Below are 6,000 nucleotides of genomic sequence, written 5' to 3'. Positions count from 1 at the left end.
CCTCCTCAGTGCTGATGTGTACCAGGGCAGTAACACACTGGAGAGACAGGCACCGAAGGGGAACCATTTTGTTCCAGCTCAGCTCTTGACTGCGTAGCTGGATGAGTTTAACTTGAAATAAATGCTCAGGCACCTTCTGATGCCCAAGAGGACATCGGTGGCCAACATGCCCTGAGTCGGATCATTAATTACATTCGGTGAGAACTTTACAGTCAACGTCAGCGTCAGAAAATATAATTTGAGACCAAAGAATTAAATAAGATTTTAAGAAAATTGTATCAATAGTTATACACCTCTGATTGTACTAATTCAAGAAAGATTATCAGACCAAAGTTTTTGGACCGAATTGTATTACCTTCACTTTCGGTGAATGACAGAAATAAACTAAGTAGGCAAATAGCTTCTATTTAACTTGAATAGTACTCTGAAGCCCCTGTTTGGTCTGATGCACTTAAAATAATAATACATATTAATAATATTAATATTAATATTAATATTATTATTATTATTATTATTATTATTATTATTAATAATAATAATAATAATAAATAACAGAAACTGCAGTTGTGGAAGCTATGAACTCGTTAAAGACAGGGAAGACTCCAAGACCACTATGGCCTAAAATTTCTTAGAAACATTGACAAATTAGTGGCTGATCCCTTGGTTAAAATTTACATTGATTAATCATTTACCTCTGATTCTTAATATTACACTGAAGAGAAATAACCCTGCTGATTAATGCAGCTCCTACAGACCATTCTCTCTCATTAGAGAAACTACTATCAAAGATTCATGCAAGATTATTAGAATATTTTTTACCTTCTCTGATTCTCGTGGATCAGTCTGGTTTTATGTGGCAAAGACTCTCCTTCTCTAATGTCCAGCATCTCCTCAATGTGACGCAGTACTCCGTTCACCCCCCAAATAAAGCTCTTGCTGTTTCATGGGACACTGATACAGCTGTCAGCGTTTCATCCAACAATTCTTGCATTTCCCAAGTTCGCCACCAGAGGTCATCATCACCCGAATTCTAACCCTGGCTCAGTCACATTCCTCAACCACTCCTGCAATTACCCAATCAACATTTATCAACACCATGTGCACTTGCTCAATCATCCTCAGCTCCCATTGGACCAGAACTCACAGCTCGCTGCTCCCCTCTGCTACACATATAAACCCCTCTGTGACTCCTTATCACTGCTATGTCTTGTCTTCTGTCTAGTTGCAATTGTAAGTGTGCATGGTTACTAGTGTTTATGTGTGTATTACTTCTACTTGTACATTGACCATCGATTATTTGATTTCCCCTACGAGTGTGTTTGCCTGATCTCTGACCTCCTGCTTGCCCTAACGACCAAACGGCTAGTCTTCTGGGTTCTCCTGGACATTGCTGTTTGCTAGTGATGGGAAAAATTAAGCTTAAGCAATTGAACTGAAGTGATGTCTGCTGGCTACATGCATGTCAATACAACTAACCTGCAAAACGTTTGTGTGATTCAGTACTTGGAAGACAGTAGCTGACTATAGCCAATGGATGCTAACTTAGGTAGCCTACATAAACTTTTTTTAAAATGTTTTGTATTATAATGAAAACTGTTTCTAAAGGATTAATTCATGGTGCGGGGTCTGGGGGGCCCTCCCCCATAACATTTTGAAAAGTAAATACCTGAAATGCACGATTCCGAGTAATTTCGGAGTCGAAAAAATCTCCATTAAATCCACGAAATCAGGCTCAAACACGACCACACATCAGTATGGGACACATCCAGTGAGAAATCACACATCAACCGACATTATGCAGTGAAACTAGAAGCGGTTTCTCGTGCTTGTCAACGCCAGAGCTTCGGTGGAGCTCTGCAATTGAAACAGGTGAGGATGCACAACTTTCGATTTGTTCGATTTTTCTTAATTGGAAATAAGCTGTTTCTAGGTGAATGCAAGTCTCCTGTTGTGATGCCGAATTCATCAATAACATCTCCATAAAATTAGTTTGAGGTCCTTATACAAGTGTGATATTCTGTAAAGTCTTCTGTCATAGTGGAGCGCAAATATGTTTTCCGTAGTTTTAGCACACTGATCGCTATACCCTGTTGCTCCGGTGACTGCATGTACATAGCAACCCCCCCAGTGTTGAGAGAATGTTACATTGCCCCCCCCCCCCCCCCCAATAATGTATAATGCGTAGGGGACACGTCCCCCCCAATTCTGAAACCAAATCTTGCCACTGGGTGACTGGTATAGTATATGAGTACACTATACCTGATTAGTGACCAGAGGTTTGTTCTTTATTTCAATTAGTTTCACCCCTAGCATTGAAGCGGCAAAGGTTTGAAACATTTTCAAAACACTATGATGTAACAGAACTCCGCTTGTTGTAAGCGCTTGACCCTGGCGCTTTGATATACACTCGAAACGACGGTGCTTCAAATGTTTCAAAGCAGTTTCTAATCGCAGGTTTCGATGCATGCATCACTACTGTTTGCCGGCATTGACCCCAGCCTGTCTCTGACTACCTATTTCTCCGCACCTGGGTTACTATCCACGGCAGTGCTTCGTTACAACAGCCTTCAGTCGAGTGCAGTTGGAGTATTTATTTGATGTCCTGGGGAGATTTGGTGTCCTATTGTCTGACCGGACCTTACCGGGGTTAAACAAAGGTGGTGGCAGCGAACCCAACTGGTTAACTATGGGGTGTGTTGGGTTCGCTGCCACCACCTTTGTTTAACCCCAGTAAGGTCTGCTCTTGTACAATTAAACTACAATAGGGAAGCCAATGTTAGTACACATACTACTAACACCTGGGAACCATTCATAAAAAATAGGACTATTTATTCTTAAATGTATAAAAAGTGCTTCAGGTTAAAATAGGGTTATGGGGGAAAAGTCAGAGGCAGTTTCTGACAGTAACAAAGTTCCAAAATACCCTACAAAACATAAAGGGAAATAAACACCCACAACTATAAACCAAGAAGAACTCCACAGCAAATTACAATAAATCACACAAAATCAACAAATACACAATAACGCTATATATATATATATATATATAACACCCAATAAATATACCGTAAAATATAACGAGACCCCACTGAACTACACCGCCAACCCAGCTGTAAACAAAGCACCCTTTTAGGACTCTTGAATCACAACTAATTCAAAACAAGTAGTAAATAATCCCTTTGTTTATATTGTAAAATACAATAGTATACAAATTAGATAAACACGAAAGTGCAATAGTCAGATCAGCAGCATATTAACTTACACCACAGCGTTGTAATATACAGTGCAGGTAGTGTATGTGAATAGGTTCACACAGTCACCTGTAGAAAAAGGGGGGGGGGGGGGGATAGGTAAGAAGCTACTTCTCTATATCTGTGTATTCGCTATCTGTCGCCGGCCACTGGGCAGCAACACAAATTAAGGTCCGTTTCAACATGCAGCTCCGACTCCTGCTCTAAACATCTCTCCGGCTTTTTAACCCGTGCACTTTAAATTGTCGGCACCTGCGTTTGCACAGGAGTCGGATCCTGCCTGCTGCCCCAATCAGCGCCACCGGATTCCCCACATTTACAAGTGTATTAGAAAAGTCTGTAATGAAGGGTCATTACAATATATACACACAGACTGGACTGTATTATTGAATGACCAACACACCTATGTTACATATTTTGTTAATTCAAGAAAACTAGACTTATATCTGGGAGAGTTTAATGGAGGGGGGACACAGACCATTACTCCAGGCTCCAGTCATTACTGCTCCTGTTTCATAGCGATAGCTGTTGTCAATATCTCACAAAACTCACAACAGTACTACAGTAGAAACACAGATTTTATTGACACATATACAGAAACATACAAACACTACTGTACAGTAGACATAAACTGCCTTACAATTTCCATATAGACACATAGATTATTTTTTTTTACAGTTGTTTTTTCAGCTCTACAGGATATTTCTGCACATATCTTAATTCACCCATTTGAAAGTCAAAACCGAAAGTATGAAAGAAAAAATAGATGTGCTTTAAAACGCAAGAATACAGGGGCGGGAAGAATATCCCTCCACTGTATTCTTGCGTTTGTATACCGTTATACCGTTATGTCTGTAATTGAACTTCAGTAAATCAACGGTCACATTACTGAATCTGAGGCAGCTGGTCCTTGTTTATAATTGAAAAATACATTTTAAAAAGATGTAGACTTATTTACACATACACAAAGTACGGTACAGGAACATACATACACTACTGTACAGCATACAAATAATATTAATGGGGGAAACAAATCTGAAGAACTGTGATTTAATTCATAAAATAAATCCCGTATTGCATACATTAAAGGCAAACAGTCAAAAGTAGAAGTTCACAGTTGGGTTCAGTAACAAATGTACTGTACATCATAGTGACATTTGAATAATGTTACACCTATTTTTTTATTTTTTTTATTTGACACAATTAGCCATCTTAACATTTATTTAATTTTAATTTTCTACATTTTCTCTCATTCCTCTCGATCTTCTACCTCTTCTGATGGTGTGAAGGATCTCAGACTGCTTCAGCCATACCCTCCACAATGCCAGGATCAAATGCTGCATATGATCCTGATCTGTACCATCTCTCTGAGAGGCACATTTGATCTGATTGCCAAGCGTTTACACTGCTATTTCTGAGCAGGATCAGATGCTACCGATGCATTTGATCAGGATCAGAAATGGCAGTGTAAATGCTTGTAGTCTCTTTTGGCCTGCACAGTGCAAGTGTCTTCAGGATGTTGAATTTCAATAGTTATCGTATGGGCTCAAATTAGCGCCATAAGTAAATAAAAAATATTGTAAACAAAAAAAAAGTTGAGAAAAAATTGATGATGAGATCAAAAATAAAACAATCGAAAGCAAAATGTATAGAATTGTAAACAAATATATATATAAATATATATATATAAAAACTTTTAAAGCAAGTAATGTTAAATCGAGAGCAAAACTTGAACTGATTGATATATATAGTGTGTGTGTGTATATGTGTGTATGTATGTATGTATGTGTGTGTGTGTGTTTGTGTGTGTGTTTCTTACCTAAACATAAACTGGGACATCACATGCTCTTAATGAATACGATCCCCCTCCATTTGCCTCTTGCTAAATCAGTCTGGGGCTGTGTTACCTGAGGAGCTGAATTAAAGTGCTCCTGCAGGTTACATTAATATGAACATGATATTAAACATTTTAATCTGCACGTTGCAGGTGAATCCTGTATTTTGTTTCAGTGCTGTATGTTTGGGCTCAAAGGGCAGTGGGATCCACTGATTTTCCAGCTTTTGACTGCAGGACTATGCACACACACAGGATGTGTAGGGAGTTGCTTGAATAGGCGCTGCTGTTGAAACCGAGACAGTCGATTCCCATCCCACACACACATCACCCGAGACCAGCCCACTCTGCTCACTGATTGGGTTAGGAAGAACCTCATTCAAACCTACTGGACCAATGGAGCCCCATGATCCACGCCTCCCTGTAAACCCCGCCCTCACGACAAAACAGCGCCAAAACTCGTAAACGAAAAAAAAATCGAAAGCAAAGAAACTGGCAGGGACTGCAGCCGAGTTTTGCTATCGTTTTTTTTTTGTTTTGCTTTTGATACATTTTTTTGGTTTACAATTCTATACATTTTGCATTCGATTTTTTTATTTTTGATCTCAACAACAATTTTTTCTCTTTTTTTAATGCGATTTTTTTTCAGTAGATATGTGGATGCCTTTATTATTATTATTATTATTATTATTATTATTATTATTATTATTATTATTATTGATTTCTTACATTAAGTTTGGCTGAATTCGAATAATGATCCAATCTAATTGAATTTGCCTTGCTGTCTGATTTGCTACTAGTTCATGTTCAAACCCGAATCGCCAGGTTCCCAGCGCTGTTCCCTAACAACTTGGCCAACTGTTTCAAGTAGCCTCCAGCCATCGCTGCCAGCTGTCGTGACTATTTCTATAAAAC

Source organism: Amia ocellicauda, chromosome 7, assembly GCF_036373705.1.
Source record: "Amia ocellicauda isolate fAmiCal2 chromosome 7, fAmiCal2.hap1, whole genome shotgun sequence".
In the NCBI taxonomy this organism is placed as follows: Eukaryota; Metazoa; Chordata; class Actinopteri; order Amiiformes; family Amiidae; genus Amia; species Amia ocellicauda.
This window is presented reverse-complemented; position numbering follows the sequence as displayed.